At 48.2% G+C, this 17,259-nt stretch overlaps 1 pseudogene; it reads left to right on the top strand.

Moving 5' to 3' along the window:
- LOC128583423 (small G protein signaling modulator 1-like) overlaps positions 1 to 17,259 on the top strand; it is a 40,890-nt pseudogene that overhangs the window by 1,468 nt on the left and 22,163 nt on the right.

The following is a 17,259-nucleotide window of genomic DNA, read 5'->3' as shown; positions in this document are numbered from 1 at the left end:
GATGACAGGTGGAGATTGAACCCAGCCTTACATTGAGTGTCCTCTGCTGGTCCCCATCCAAACCTGCATGTCCTTTCCTCTCTTGCTAGTAAATACTACGAGAAGGAAGCTCTCTTGGTGGACCCTGTGGATGGCCCCATCCTTGCATCTTTATTGGGTAAGTGGTCTGGTGCTTGGAGCTGCATCCAGACTTCTGCTCTTGAGTCTCCAGAGCACTTTCTCAGGACCTTTTTCATCCCCATCCAGCTTCACCCTTTCAAACTTAGCAATTTACTGTCTCTTGCTCCCAGAGCCTTGTTCTTTGCAGGACCCTGGGGCATCCTAGCTGGCTGGAGGACAGGGCAGTGAGATGGGATGATGGGAGACAGGAGGATGGGCTTCCCGGGGTGTGGATGGATTCCCAGCCCCCCTGTGCTTCACAGTGGGGCCCTGTGCCTTCGAGTACACCAAGATGAAGACTGCAGATCACTTCTGGACCAATCCCTCAGCCGATGAGCTAGTCCAGAGGCACCGCATACACAGCTCGCGCCTGCGGCAGGACTCACCCACCAAGAGGCCAGCCCTCTGTGTGAGTGGGGTGGACAGTGGGGTGTTGGGAAGGGTTTGACATGGGGGCAGGGAACAGGTAGGGATCCTGAAGGTTGCTTCAGGCCTCATCCCTCTACCTTCCCTCATATTACCAGATCCAGAAGAGGCACTCAAGTGGCAGCATGGATGACCGGCCATCCCTCTCTGCCCGCGACTATGTGGAGTCTCTACACCAGAACTCCCGTGCCACCCTGCTCTATGGCAAGAACAACGTTCTGGTTCAGCCGGTGAGGGTTCATCTTAGGCTCAGATTTTGTGCTGAGGGTCTGGCTCCAGATTATAGAGGAGAAGTTCCCTCTGGGTCCAGGTTGCTCATCCATTCGTTCAACCACCTGCTCATCTGTCCACCCATTCATCCATCCATCCACCCATTCATTCACCTACCAATCTATCCAATCTCCCATTCATCCATCTACCCACCCACCCATCCATCTATCCATTCATCTATTCACCCACCCATCCATCTATCCATTCATCTACTCACCATCCATTCATCCATCTTTATTTATATCCATCCATCCATCCCTTCATTCATCTGTTTGTCCATTTATTTTCCAGTCTGTCTGCCTGCCCCCATGCCCACCTAGCCTTCTCTTCATTTATCCACTCTTGTTCTCACTTTCTCATTCAGCAAATGTTCATTTGGACCCGTTAGGTGCTAGATGCATGGGATTTCCAGATCATCATCCTTATAACTAATATTTATTGAGTTGGGCACTGTGTGAAGTGCTTGTAACTATACTAAGTCATTTAAACTTCACAGCAACCCTTTGAGGTAGGCACTATTATTATAACTGGCAATACTGAGGCCCCTACAGGTGAAGTAAGGGGCAGAGTTATGAATTGAATTCAGGCCAGCTGGTGCCAGAGTGTGCCACTGCTCAGTCACCTTTGATGCCCCTGCACCTGGCTGGGCTGCACAGATGGATGGTGAACTAGGCACACGCAGCCCCTGTCCTCATACAGTGTCTCCTCTGACTATCCCCTCCCCAGGGCCATTTGATCACAGGGTCAGCATAGTATTTGGGCTCAATTGGGAGGAAGCAGAGGGAGTACTATCAGCCACTCCAGGTCTGTGGTCACAGTTTCAGTCATTAGGGGACCCTGAGCAAGCCACTTCCTCCTCTTCAGCCACGATATTTGCATCACAATAGGTACAAGATTCTGTTTTCTTAAATCTAAGAAGCCATGTATTTAAGCTTATGGCATTATGGTGTAATGCCATATACACCATTTTTTAACATAACCATTGAGAAATTTAAAAATGCTATTTAGAGCATACTTGGAAATTTTAGCTTATGCTTTTTGAAAGCGATCTTTGAGATTTATTTGATATAGTTTTTTTAGTCATACATCACTTTCATAAGTAGACATCAGGGAAAATATCATTGAAATACATTTGTTAAGATATCCCTAAAACTTCTTCCAGTTCAGAGTTCCACCTTCTGTAACACTTTTTGGCTAAGTTATTGATAGCCTTTTTGACTAAGAGTTATTTTTCCATATAGCGTTTTTCTGTTCCATCAAGAGAAGGGATCAACAAACTATAACCCATGAGCCAAATGTAGCCCTCCACCTGTTTTTACAAATAAAGTTTTGTTGGAACACAGCTATGACCATTAGTTTATGTATTGTCTATGACTGCTTCCAGGCTGTGACGACAGAGTTGCGTGGCTGCAACTGAGTCTGTATGGCTCACAAAGCTAAAAATATCCCCTCTCTGGTGTAAAGAGCTCCTGATCCAAGAGCACAGGAAGTGCAGCATTTCTTACAAGAGTGTCTGCTCTTATTTTCAGGGTGGTTCTTAAGTCCTGTAAAGCACTGGTTGTTGCTTTGCAAGAAAATGTAGAATCGTGGGCCTCCCTGCAGGGATGAAGAATAATGTGCCTGCTTTGCCAGTATTACATTAGCACTCTGCTGCTCTGTTCCCAGCCTTCCTATTCACGATAGGTTTTCAACTCAAAGCTGAATCACTGTCTATTGTTTCTGAAGACATCTAAAATAGCCCCTATACTCTGCTTGCGAAATGGCCGCCACGCGCAAAACTTAACTGAAGTGACGCCAGTGCATCAACAGCTCTGGTAGAGTTTGTGCAAGATCGGGAGGTGACAACTATGTCACAGTTGTGAGATGCCACTTATCATAAGACTCATCACCATTTCAGGGACATTAAAATGTGAAAAAGCAAGCTGTGCCCCTTTGGACCAATGAAACACTGCCGTAGTACTCCCTCGTGGTGTCATAAACATGTGGGATTAAGTTGATGCATGTGAAGACTGGGCCATGCTTGGTACAGCCCTGGTGCTCAGACAATGTCACTTGTCTGTCTCTGCATGTCGTTAAGGTGACTTTGGTGGAGGGGCTCCCTCCTCTCCATGGGGGAGAGATGGTAACATTGCCTTCCCCTGCAAACCCACTTGGGCTAACACAAAGCAGGGCAGAAGTCCTCTAGGCAAACTCTGGAAAGGCTGAGGGTTGCATTGGTCAGCTGGGAGTGTAGGGGCACATTGGGAAGAAGGTTTCTGAGTAGGGTCTGCAGGACTGACCATAGAGCTTGGCTGCTGTCTCTTTCTCCCCTTAGACTGGCCAAGCTAAATGCCTTCTGTTTTGACAAGGGTGATGTTAAAAGGGACACAACCCCCTTCCTGGTCCTAAAGGAACTTTGAGGAAGGTCCCCTCAACTTCAAGAGGGAAACACAAACATGAAAGTGTTGAGGGGGCGGTGCCTGTGGCTCAGTCGGTAAGGCGCCAGCCCCATATACCTGAGGGTGGCGGGTTCAAACCCGGCCCCGGCCAAAACTGCAACCAAAAAATAGCCGGGCATTGTGGCGGTAGTCCCAGCTACTCGGGAGGCTGAGGCAAGAGAATCGCTTAAACCCAGGAGTTGGAGGTTGCTGTGAGCAGTGTGAGGCCACTCTACCAGAAAGTGAGACTCTGTCTCTACAAAAAAAAAAAAAAAAAAAAGAAAGTGTTGAGGGGTGGTGGCATTCACAGGTGGATGCTAGAACCTAGCCTGCAAGGTTGGCTGCAGGTGGCTCTGCTCAGCGTGGCCACTGGAAGGAGGCTCAGGGTCCTCCAAGTGGCCATAGCCTGGAGGCAATAACCTGACCTCTTGGTTTTGGTTATGTGTTCTTGAGCTAAATGGGCCTAGGCTGACATCCGCTGTGACTCCATCACTGTGGCCCAGCCTGAGTCCTCCTCTCTCTGCAGAGGGACGATATGGAGTCTGTGCCAGGGTACCTGTCCCTGCACCAGACAGCTGACATCATGACCTTGAAGTGGACGCCCAACCAGCTGATGAATGGATCCATGGGGGACCTGGACTATGAGAAGAGGTAGAACTCTGGGCCCACCACGTGTCCCCTGGGTCCCTCCACTCCCTCTTGGCACACAAGAGCTGTCCTACAGGACCAGGGAGGCTTGCGCAACACCTCTGCTGGCTACTTTAGCTGGTTATGGCCACGGGGCTCACCCTCTCCGCAGCTGGGACCCGAAATGTTCAGGAAGCTCCAGAAACCAACAGGAAGACTCTTAGGACTTGGGGGTTAGTCAGTGCCCTGGTACAGACACCACTCAGAGAGCGCAGTCTTGACAAAGATCTCAGAAGCCTGCGAATGACAAAATACTCTCCAGTCTCAGCCACCACTGCTCATCACTCAGTAAAACAGGGAGGCGGGAGATGGTAGTGAGTGGCTGCCTCTCCTGCAGGATCCTGTGATTTTTATGACATTGCAAAGGCTTTGGGGGTCACATTGAAAGAACGCCAGGAAAGGAACTTCCCTGCTCCAGTGCCCATGTTCCAGCACAGTCAGGGAGATCAGAGGAAGCCATAGAACCTGTCTACATAGTACAATGTGTGGGATTTTGGCTACTGCAGGTGCTAATCCCTTTTTTCTTTTATATTTTCTTGCTTGTTACAAACCTTTTAGTGATGAATTTCATTTATTGATTGTCACCCTGGCTAGAGTACAGTGGTGTTATCAGAGCCCACTGCAACCTTAAACTCCTGGACTCAAGCGATCTTCCTGCCTCAGCCTCCCAAGAAGCTGGACAACATGTGATGAATTTTTAATATAAAATCAGACAGAACTCAGGGTCCCATCACCTGGCTCTAATGGCCATTAACCCACACCCTTCTTTCTCCCCATACATTATTCTGAGCAACATGCCAACCTTACATCATTTCATCTATAACTATTTTAATGTCAGATAAGGACTTTTTTCAGGAAATATAACCAGAATGTTATCATTGTGTTCTCTTAAACAGTCAGGTCTCAGAGTGATTAATAGTGTTCTCTAAGCTAACAGGTCACGTCCTGTTCACAGGTCACCATCTGTCCTCAGAGATGGTTGGTAGGTGGTACAGTTGGTCCTAGGCTGAGGCTAATAATAAATTGGCTCCAGCCAGACTCAGGAGTGTACAATCAAGAGGCCGTCTTAGAGGAGCAGGGCAGGGGTCAAGGAGATGCCGTTGGCCTGGAAGCTTATCTCAGCCTCTTTATCTTCGACCTGCTATCAGGCCTTCCCTGATTTTCTTGCAAAGTTTGGATCACACTAGCCTAACCTCCTTTGTAGTGTTTGTTTGAAAACTCTGGTCACATAATGAGTCTGTGCCCACTCGTGTATCTATTGTCTCACTTCAAGCCCTGTATTCTTGAAGGCAGCGTCCTGACATGCTCATATCTCATGCCCAACACCTGTCACAGATTGGAGCACATAGCAGGTGCTCAGATCGTCCTTGTGAAATGAAGCAGAGAAGTCAGGGGGCCTGGGTTCACACCCCAAATATTTACTGAGCGTCTGCTCTGTGCTAGGCACTGTGCTTGGTACAAGGGAGATAGCCATTGAATAAAGGGACAGCCTTTACCTTCCCAGAGATCACATTATGTGGGGAAGTGTGTTATGGGACCAAGTCCATGCTCCACCCTCACTTTGCTGACCAAAGTCCCCCTCCTCCTGGGGTATGTTGCTTCCCCACTCTGGGCCTCCAGTTTCCCTTTCTGTCAAAGGAGGGAGGAGGACGAAATGGTCTCCCCAGAACTCAAGGGACTCCCAGAGGGTCTGCAGGGGCTCCTCTCACACTGAAGTATCTTCCTCCCAACATCAAAGCTTTCAACAGCCCGAGGACCCTGTTTGTTGCTTGGACTTAAGCCCAGGGCTGTGTGGGAAACTTTCGATGCTAACCTCTTAAGAAAGGCATTGGATTCATTGATACCCAGGCCCCCTACTCACCAGCTCAGGTCATCCAGACTGTCTGTTTCTGTACCTTTTTCTCTGTCTGTAAACAAGAACATAGTAAGTGTTTGAATATTGTGTTCTAGCTGATTCTCACCTTACAAGGTCACAGCCCGCAGGCTGGGGACATCCCCAGCCCTGAGCCCTGAACCCCCATCTTTCCTTGTTCTTTTTACCCAGGTTTTGCTGGAAGAGAAGCAGCCAGGGGAGTGGTGTGTAGGGAAGGAGTTTGTCCAGGGGCTCCAGCATCCCTTGGGGGATCAAGGAACAATGAAAAGGAAGTGTCCCTTATCTGAGATTGTACAACGTCACAGCCCACAACTGCCACCGCTTGTCAGGGCCCAGGACTGGCCAGGTCTGGGGCCTGCTTATCTAGGTTCCTGAAGGGGACCTCTGAGCTACCTTGCTCAGGAACAATTACCCTTAGGTGCCTGAGGGCTATTTACCTTAGCAGAAGGGAGAGAGAGAGATCATCTTTGAGGGTGAAGTAGTCTTAGAAGAATAGAACTCAGTCTTTAGCAGAGCTTAGTGATCTTCAGCAGAGAGACACCGAGCTGGTGTTCTGCAGGCAGGAGGAGACACAGTGAGAGTAAGCGGGTCCATGATAGAATGCGCATGCTCCCAACTGCCTTCTCCTCCAGCCTAATACAAGGCTGATCTCGTGCCTCTCAACACCACAGGTGTAGACACCGCCAATTCACTAATGCTGTCATCTCGTGGCTCATGTGAATTGAAAAATCCATGGGCAGTGCCTTCAGGCTTGCCTGGATCTAAGGGTTTAGGTGGTGGGGACCTTCTCTTTTCCCATCTTTTGGCTCTTCCTCTCTGTTGGCGTCATTTTCAGACTATGGTACCTTTCACCTGTGAAAAGACTTCTGTCCTTGCCACAACTTCCCCTGGGAAGAGGACAGAGGGGAGCATATCTTTCCCAGTCATTCTAAAACAATTCTGAGAGTTGAGACTCCTGGGCAATGCCTGGGTCACAGAGTCATCCTTGCACTGAGCACTGTGGCCAAGCCTGGGTGCAGTGGAGTCCTGGAGTCCTACGGGGGAGAATGGGTGGTGTCGGCCTCTCCTTAGCTACCTGGGCTAGGAGTAGGGGAGCGTACTTCCCTTAGAAAATTAAGGTGCTGGGACCAGAAAAAGGGGAGATAGGATCTGGGAAGGCTGAGACACAGATGTTGGGCCTGGGCAGGTTCTGGTGAGAAGGGTGGAGGATCCCATGAGTGAGGTGGGAAGACATCCTGTGAGCCTGACCCTCCCTTCCCTTTTAGCGTCTACTGGGACTATGCCATGACTATCTGCTCGGAGGAGATTGTCTACCTGCACTGCCACCAGCAAGGTAGGGACTGTAGGGACAGCAGGGGGGGCTGGGCATTCCTCTTGGTTTCCCTTCCTATCTCCACCTGTGGGCATTCCCTATTCCCTGTGCAACCTCAAACAAGTGACTTCACCTCTCTGAGCCTCAGTTTCTCTGTCTGTAAAATGGGGATTATAACAGTACCTTCTCTGGGGGTTGTTGTGAAGATCAATTGATGGGTGTTAAAGGGCTGAGCATCACACCTGTGATGTTAGCTGCTGACACTGAGCACTTACAATGTGCCAAGCACAGTTCTAAGTATTCACATGGCTTTTATTTGTCACTATGACCCAGTGATGGAGTGACATCATTCCCACTTTAGAAGTGAGGAAGCAGCTTGGCACAAAGGCACCCAACCTATAAGCTTCAGAGCCTGAACTTGAGCCCTGGTCTTTGGGACTCCAAAGTTAGTTCTCTGAAGATCCGGGACCAAAAACTGTAGCACTCCTTTAAAGCTGGAAAAAGATGCAATCAGAACAAGCAGAGGCCATCCTGCTTTAGAAAGCAAGTGCTCTGTGCCTCACCAAAGCACACAACACAGTGGGTTAAGCCTTTTTAATGAGGCAGACCTGGGGTCTGATCCAGGCTCTGCCACTGATCAGCTGTGTGACCTTTGGGAATTTGCCTAGCCTCTCTGAGATTTGGTTTCCTCATGTGTAAAATAGGCAATAATAGATATGCCTCTTAAGAATATTGGGAGTATTATAATAAGACAATGCCTTTAACAGGATGTGCTGATATAAAGTAAGTGCTAAATATATGCTATCCAGAGTCAATTACTGCTCTGAAGAGTAAGGCTGAAGGCCTGCCTACAAAAAGCTGTCATGTAGATTTCTAGAGGAGTGTAGAGTGTTTGGGGACATCTTTTTCTAATGGTGGTTAACTTTAGGGAGGTCAGCCACGTTCTTCTTGACTTTGCCCCATAGTCACACCATCAGGTATGGGTGATAGGTGGGATGAGAGGGACCACTCAGAACGGCAGGGTAAAATCTGCCCAAGCCTTCCCTGGAGCCTCAGAGCAGGGCCCTGGGTCCTGCTTGGTTCCCCAAGTGGGATGTGTTTATAGGGAGGGTCCCATCACCATGCCTCACAGTGACCTCCCACTGGGTCTTCTCTGGCTGATTGTGGTGGCAGTCGACAGTGGTGGGACCGTGGTGCTGGTCAGCCAGGACGGGATCCAGAGGCCACCTTTCCGCTTCCCCAAGGGCGGGCACCTCCTGCAGTTCCTCTCATGCCTGGAGAACGGGCTGCTTCCACACGGGCAGCTGGACCCGCCGCTGTGGTCCCAGCGGGGGAAGGTGAGTGATTGTGGGGGCCCAGAGGGCTGGGGTGGGGCTGTCATGAGGATTGGTCACTCTTTCCTGTGGGTCCTCAGTGTGGCTTTGTGGGTTCATGCACTCACCACTGATATCCTGGGGAATGCAGGTTGTAGGTCCCTGTTGCCCAGTGGGGCATATTGGAAGTGTCAGGGCCTTGTCAGCGCCTCCCAAGAGTGGCCCTCTGAGACTGACGGGAGTATAAATACCCCAACTCCCTCACCCGTTAGGAGGGCAAACTCTGAAATGCACGTGGTCCACAGTCCTCCAGAGGTTGCGTGTCCCAAGGGCCTTGCACTGGTACATGTTCTTTCAGGGCAAAGTGTTCCCTAAGCTACGCAAGCGAAGCCCTCAAGGTTCTGCTGAGTCCACGTCTTCAGACAAGGAAGACGACGAGGCCACAGATTACGTGTTCCGGATCATCTATCCTGGCATGCAGTCTGAATTCGGTAAGCTGCCCTGTCCCTAGGGCCCTGGGATCCACCTGCTGCCTGACCCTGAAAACGACTAGATGAGAGGTCTAGATTCTGGGGCCCGCAGGGGCACCTGCACTCAGGAAGTCAGTATCTTGGCAGCCTTGGTTCCTCCCCAAATAAGGACAAGTAACCACTGTCTACTTGGCTACTGAACAATGCCACAAGGTGGGAGGTGGCATGGGGGAGGGGCAATGGCAGGGCTCTGGAATCCTGGCTGAGCTTGGGCAAGTCACTTTGCCCCCATGTGCCTCAGTTTCCCCACCTGTAAAATGGGCACATTCACAGCACATATTTCATAAGGTTGTCCTGAGGATTAAATGAGGTAAAGTATTGGGCACACAGTGAATGCTCAAATATCAGCTGCTTAATTACAGAGTTTTTGTGGTTGCAAATACGTATTTTACTTCAACATATCATGGTAAGGATTCAGTGAGATAATGGGATCTGCACACAGTTGGCCCTCAATAAGTGCCAGTTAGAACAGTGGAGGGCAAGCGTAGCCCCAGGCACTAGCACACGAGATAATCTATGTCAGTGTGTGTGGTGATCGTCGTGATGTAGGTGTGTAGCTAATGGAAACTTACTATTATATTAAGATAATCATTCTCATGGGGCAGCTGTGAGTATGCAATGAATTAATATTTGAAAAGTACGGGGAAGGAGGCTGGCATTTATCAAGCACCGTATGGATGTGTGTTAAACAAATCAGGTTTTCTGTTAACCTCATTTTATTTAACCCTCAGCAGCCTGTTATTCTCCCTCCACGGATAATAGCTCTGAGCCTCCCTTTGCTTAAGTGGCCAGGTGCTGGGCAGTGAGAGGCTCTCTTGAGAGCAGATTGTTCCCCCGGCAAGGTTGGTATCCCTTAAGTACCGCAGAGACTGTCCTGAAATATTCCTTACCGTGTCCGTTCCTGCCTGAAGCACTCCTACCCTCGTCACAGAACCAAAGCTGTTCTGGCCCCAAGGCTGAAATGGCTCCATTTGGTTTTAGGTTAGTTTAATGTACATGTGATTAGGTTACACTCTTTGCATTTGTCAGGTAAAGTCCAAGTTATGTTTGCAACTTTCACCCAGGAAGTGTGCCATTTACCCCTACATTGTACAAAGTAAAGTATCACAAGAATGGAAAATCAAGCATCCCATGTACTCAGTCTAAGCTCCATTTGTGATGGTGACGTCTCCCTGGGTGCAGAGCTGGCTTTAGTTCTGTTTCCCAACAACCTGGGCTTCCCACTCCCATGAAGACTGACATTAATTCCTACGTCCCACTTGAGAACTGCTTAATCAGAGAGTGCCACATCCCTTTGTGGCTGCCTTCCCAGGAACCTTCTTTGCACAGGTTCTCATCCACCGAGTAATTTGTAGGCTCCTGCTGGGAGCCAGGCCGGGTGCTGGATGTTTTATTTATTTGAGGAAATATCCACATTGTCCTCTTGTAGTTTGATGGAGGGCAGTGGAACAGATACTGGCTGTGCCCACCCACACCTTGGCACTTCCCATTCTGTGTGTGCCGTTCAGTTGCCAGCTCCCTGCCTCAGTGTCTCTTTGTCTGAGGGTTCTGTTTGGCTACCAGGGTCCCTTCTGCTGTGGAGTGGGGCATACTGTAAGTGTCAGGGATTCAGTGCCACCCAGGAGTGGCCCTCTGAGACTGATGGAAGTAAAATACCTCAGCTCCCTCACCCCTAGGGAGAGCAAACTCTGAAATGCATGTCGCCCACAGTCCTCTAGAGGTTCCTCCAGGAGATTAAGCACAGTTGTCCCTAGTGGTAACTTACTCTCTGCCTTTCCTTCTCTGTCTCACTTCTCCTGTCCTCACCAATGCTTCCTGGGAACACCTCCCAAATTGACTATTTGCACTTGAGTCTTTGTCTGTCTTGGAGGAAATGACAACTAAATCAGTGTATTTATTTATTTATTTAGAGACAGGGTCTTGCTCTGTTGCCCAGGCTGGAGTGCAGTGTTGCGATCATAGCTCTCTGCAGCCTTGAACTCCTGATCTCAAGCAGTCCTCCCACCTTGGCCTCCCAAAGTGCTGGGATCACAGACATGAGCCACCTGGCCCAGCCTGATCAGTTTGTTTAAAACATGGCTTCTCAGTCTTAGCGCTGCTGACATGTTAGTTGGAATAATTTTTTGTTTTAGGGTCCTTTGTATTGTAGGATGTTGAGCAGCGTCTCTGGCCTGAGCCACTAGATGTCAAATAGCATATCCACCTCCCTCAAAATTGTGACAGCCGGAAATGACTCTAGACATTGCCTAGTGTCTGCTGTGAGCAGGTGACAGAATTACACCTGTTTGACAACCAGTGGTTTAGAGAAAAGAACACATTACTGTTCAGCTCTGACACTGCAGTTTGGTCAAGTGACTCTTCCTTTTCAGGTCTCCTTTCCTTGTCTATACAATGGGAATAACAACACTCCCCACTAGGACTGTATTCTGGGGAGTCAGGGTGATCATTCACAAAATATCAGTCACCTGGTCTGGGGCCTGATACTTGGCAGATGCTCAGTGAGCGATGGTAAGTGTCACGTCTTGAGCACTGCTGTGTGTGTGGCAGGCCCACATGTACTCTGTTCATGCCTCAATCCACTTTATCCCTGCCAGAATCCTCCCAGGCAGTTACCACTGTCTTCACCATCTCCTTTTCAGCAGAGGAGGAAATTGAGGCACAGAAAAGTTAAGCAACTGGTCCAGGGTCACACAGCTAATTCTTAGCACAGCTGGGACTTGAACACAGGTGATTTGTCTCCAGAACCTGTCTCTAATCACCATTCCATGCATGCTGCTTTCATTGGCAGGGGAGAAGGCATTGTGGTTTTACCATGTTCATCCTCAAGAGCAGATTCGGTGCAACCCCGTTGTTGGTTGATTTCTCAGGGCCTGAGCCACACAGGGTTATCAATAACAACTATTTTAGCCAGGTACAGTGGCTCAAGCCTATAATCTTAGCATTCTGGGAGGGCAAGGAGCATGAATCACTTGATCTCAGGAGTTTGAGACCAACCTGAGCAAGAGGGAGACCCTGTCTTTACTGAAAATAGAAAATGAGCAGGGTGTTGTGGTGGGCACCGGTAGTCCGAGCTACGTGGGAGGCTGAGGCAAGAGGATGACTTGAACCCAAGAATCTGAAGTTGCTGTGAGTTACAATGATGCCATGGCCCTCTACTCAGGGAAACAGAGTGGGACTTTGTCTCAAAACAAACAAACAAAAAATATCTCATGACTTTCCTCTGCGAGAATTAGGATGTCCTTTCTGGAGTAGTACCTAAATCAGAAGTCAAAAAAGCCTTTCCCACGGGAACAAATTTGGCCCATTTGCCTGTTTTTGTAAATAAAGTTGTATTGGAACACAGCCGCATCCATTTGTTTACATATGATCTGTGGCTATTTTCCTGCCACAGCAGCAGAGGTGAATAATTGTGATGGAGATGATATGGCCCACAAAACCAAAAGGCCAGGCAGTTAGTTATAGAATGACTTTCACAGGAAAGCATTTGCGGATGCCTGCTGTAAGCAAAGAAAGAGTTCTACCTTGTAAGAGGGAAGATTTGGCTATGGATGGTCTAACCGCCTTTCAGTGTCTTATCACCCCTGTCTCCACTCGATTCTTTGCCTCTGTGTGCACTGAAGACAGTTCTAAAACAGATAAGGGCATTTTCAGATTACTCTGTTGTTCAGAATGTGTCTGTGTTGTTCGGTATGGCAACCACAAGCTACATGTGGCCACCAAGCAAGTGAAATGCAACTGCTGGTACAAATCAGATGTCCTAGAAGTGCAAAGTACATCCCAGATTTTAAGGACTCTATCTGAAAGGAAAAAAGAATATAAAATATCTCATTACTAATTTTATGTTGATGATATGTGAAAAAGACAACATTTTGGATATATTGAACAGAATGTATTGTTGGAGTTGATTTCACCTGTTTCTTTTTACCTTTTTTAATGTGGATACTAGAAAGATTTTTAACTTGGTTGCTATTGCAGAGTGCTGGTCTAGTGCAGGGTTTCTGAGCCTCAGCACTGTGGGTATTTGGTGCTGAATAATTCTGTGGGGAGTTTGGGGGGGAGGTTAGTCCTGTGCATTGAAGAGCCCAGATTCAGCCACTAGATGCCAGTAGCATCTAGTTAATCCCCAAGTTGTGACAACCAAAAATATCTCCAGATGTTGCCAAAATTGCCCCGATTGTGAACGGATGGTGTAGGGAGAAGGGCCTATGGGAAAACATTTGAGGTTTTCCTCACATAATGAGATGAGCAGGATGTCAGAGCCAAGTCCTGTGGGGTGGAATCTTGGCTCCACCACTTGTTAGCCGGGTGGTCTTGGGTGTGTTGCTTAAATTCTTTGTGCCTCTGATTCCTAATCTCTACTGTTGGATGATGATAGTACCCACACTCAGTAAGTAACATCTGTTTTCAGTGGAAAATGAAGAGGGACTTTAGTCAAAATGACCAGACATGCTGGTTACTACCTGGTGGGGCTTGGGTGGTTAAGTTACGTCATCATTCTGAGCCTCAGTTTCTTCTTCTATAGAATGGGGGAATGCATTCTGTAAAGGCATCCCTTGCAGGGTCACTAATGATAAGGCCAGCTGCCTAGCCCAGCACCCAGCACCCAGTAGGCATTTTATTCAGCATTCTTTCTTCTGCAGATCACAGATAATATATGTGGGAGCTGTGTAGACCAGGGGAGGGGAAGGGTTGGAGCCTCTGGGAATTGGATTTTCCAGCTGTCACGGTTTCCTGCCCACCTCAGACCTCCCATCTCACTAGTTCTTTTTGTTTTGTGTCTCAAGTTGCCCCCAACCTCTTGGCAGCACCTCCCCTGTCTCCGTGGGCCCTGCCTGGACGATGGTTCCTGTAGGCCAGTCAATGCTGGTGATGGCCAGGGGGAGTCGGTGGGCACGAGCCAGATGGGATGCCACCTTCCCTACACCGGGCCTGAAGGAGCAGCCCCCCAGTAATGTTCAGGCTCGCCTCTTTTCTGGGCTGGGTGCCAGCCACCTCTGCCATGTTGTCATTTGAGTGTTGGTCCTGCAGGATTCAAAGTGATGCCCTCTCACTGTTCAGCCTCCACCCTGCAGAAGGCAGCTTGGTGTATTGTGGGCTCAGTAGCAAAGGGATATTTTAGTGATGTCTGCATGTGTGTGAGGGCTGGGGTGCAGATACGGTTGCCACATCTGAGCTGAACTGATCAATATTTCCCCAAGATTGGCTAAGAACTAGGGATACTTTTCTCAAACATTTGACAGGGGCTCACTGGTCTTTCTTGGTTAGCTCGTGGGTGAATATGCATGGAGAAGAATAGTGTAAGGAGCTATGTTTGGTGGCCACAAGAATGACATTCTGTAGGCAGCTTCGTATTCTGTCTGTCCGGGGGAGCTGACCCCGGTCAGCTGCTGAGCTCTCTGATGATGACCAGAGAGGCCAGATCCACAAGTCCCCCACCCCTGGGAGTCCAAAGGAAGAGGAAGGGCATTACCAATTGTCCTTGCAATGCATGATATATGGGAAAATGTGCACCTCTCTTAATTTCTTAGAACAAGGATTAGAAAATTAAGACCCCTGGGCCCAATCTAGCCTTATTTTCTGTATAGCCCATGAGCTAAGAATGACTTTTAAATTTGTAAATGATCAAATAAAATCAAAAGAAGATTATTTTTTGACATGTGAAAATGACACGAAATTCACATTTCCGTATTTATGTATAAAGTTTTATTGGCACATACCCATGCTTATTTATTTATATTTGTTCATGGCTACTTTTGCACTACAAGAGTAGCATTGAGTAGCACTGATCTCTATCAGTGGCTTACAAACCCTAAAATGTTTACTACCTGGCCCTTTACAGAAAAAGTTTACTGAGCGCTGCCCTGAGAAAATAAAACTTTCACACCTGTCTAGAAGTGCCAAAAGGCCAGGCAATTGACTATAGAATTTGTAATGCATGTGTCCCCAGTTACATGTATAATGCACGTTTGTCATGTAGTTTTGCAGATACTGAAGTTTTCATGAATCTGAGAAAGAAAAATAAAATAAGAGAAAGTATAAGTGCTGTATCTTTGGATCAGGTGGTCAGAAATCACCGGCGTCCAAGAGTTAGGAGATCAGGGTCTCTCCAACATGACTGCTGTATCAAAATTGTTTTAAAAATAGCAATTTGAGGGCTCTGTCTCCAGTAGGTCTTAGTTTGGGAGGCCAGGTATAGGATGGGCTTATGACTCTTTAACAAGCACCCAATGTGATTCCAGGGGGTTGCCAATGTATTTGAGACCTGCTTGCTGCAGCAGCTCTGTGGCTCAGGACCACGGACAGTGTGGGTGCCCTCTTCCTTGTTCAGAGGGGACGCTATTGTTCTCTTGCCCTTGGGTCTCCTGCCTTGTCTTTTGAGTCCAGCCCCCTTCAATCCCACTACTAGAAGCTCCCATGAAGTCTGTATCTGGGGCTTCCAGAACATTAGCCTCCCCCAGCAGCACCCAGTAGGCTCCCCTTCCTTCCTGCACCGTCCTATGAGCATGACTAAATGACAACGTGGCAAGGCTTGGCCGCCATTCTCGGATTGGGCCTATTTTCTTGGTTCATCTCTGTCTTTCTTTCTTTGCCTGTCGTCCTCTCTGCCACATCTGCTGGGCCATCAGGTTTTGGTGATGGCTTTCATTGGATCAGGCAGGCTGAAGGGTCAGGGTTAAATGATGATTGGGGTTGTTGTTTCCTGTTGTCACGTTCGGGGATCTTTCTCTCTGCCTGTGCTAGCCTGGGGATAAACTGCTTGCTTTGGAGAGAGCTTTCTGTGATCTACACGGGCTTAACCGGGGCTTTTCTTCTGCCTTTTCTTCTGTCCACCACAGTGCCCCAGGATCTGATGGAAGTCTCAGTAAGCAACCTCCCATCCCTGTGGCAACCCAGTCCCTGGAAATCCTCTTGTTCATCCTGTTCACAGAGTGGCTCAGCTGATGGCAGCTCAACCAATGGTTGCAACCATGAAAGGTATGAGGGCCTCAAGCCGTAAATGGAGGGGGCTGAAGGATTTCCAACACTAGAGGATGCCTTTTCTTCTCCTGCACTAAATTCGGAGGAGACATAGGCTATGGAATCATCCAGATCTGGGTTCAATGCTAAGTTTGTGAAGTCCTAGCTATTGGAGTTGACTTATGTGTATCAGGATAAACAAGGTTATGCTGCGGTAACAAACAGTCCCAAAATCCTGGTGTATTTTTACAACAAAGCTTTATATATCAGGCCTGCTCTGTGTCTATAATGGGTCAGCTAGGGTTCTGCTTTCTCCACACTAAAAGGCAAACTACCACCCTGAATATCACAGTGACAGAAGGAGCCATAGCTCTGGTGGACCTGAACCAACAATAAATGCTCCACTCAAAAGCAGCACATGCTATTTCTGCTTACAACCCATTTGTCCCATGCACGAGGGGCCAGGAAGCACAGCCCCACCATGTGCCTAGAAGCCAGAAGAATACCAGAAATATTACTTGATGCCAACCACATTCATCTCAGATTTCATCTCCACAAAATGGATATTCTAATGCTCACTTTACATGGCTACTGTAAGGACCAAATCACATAATGGTTGAAAGCAGCCAGCATGTGGTGCCTGGCACAGAGTAATAGTCAATAAGTGGCACTTACTGCTTTATTGTATACAGTTAAATCTCAAACTCAACTCTATTTGTTTGCCCATAGAGTTTTTGTCTCTTTGGAGCTATTCAGCCAATTCCTGGCTGGCCTGGCCTGGGAGAATGGAATCCTTTTGTCCTTGCTGGTTTCTGTCCCCATGGTGATCCAGTCTTCATGTAAGGGGTGGGAGCTGGCATCACATTTTTGAAGTTATGTAACCCCTGGCTCCACAGTGTATGTTCAGTGAACCAGCATTATCACCTGGGAAGATTCTCATTCTCCCTTCCCAAACTTGTTAGATCGGAATCTGTATTTAACTTGATCCCAAGAGCATGTACATGCTTTGTTTGAGAAGTGATGATAGAACCACAGATTCCTAAACTTTACCAGAGGAGATCAAAACATACCAGTTCCTGGGCAACTTCCCCCCAGTCATGATTGAGTAGGTCTGTGTGGAGCCCAGGAATCTACATTTTGATGAAACCCCAAGTAAATCTTGGGATCGTGATCCATGGACCAGTGAGAAATGCTGCTGTAACCCTTTGCCCCTGTTATGGCATCTGCTTACACACTTGGAGTGACGGGGAGCTCACTGTCTTGTGGAGAGCCAAGTTCCCTGTGGGACAGTTGCCAGTGTGATCCCGTCTTATGT

The sequence above is a fragment of the Nycticebus coucang genome, chromosome 4, assembly GCF_027406575.1.
Source record: "Nycticebus coucang isolate mNycCou1 chromosome 4, mNycCou1.pri, whole genome shotgun sequence".
Taxonomy (NCBI): Eukaryota; Metazoa; Chordata; class Mammalia; order Primates; family Lorisidae; genus Nycticebus; species Nycticebus coucang.
The sequence above is the reverse complement of the archived record's forward strand: the minus strand, read 5'-3'. Positions and strand labels throughout refer to the sequence as shown.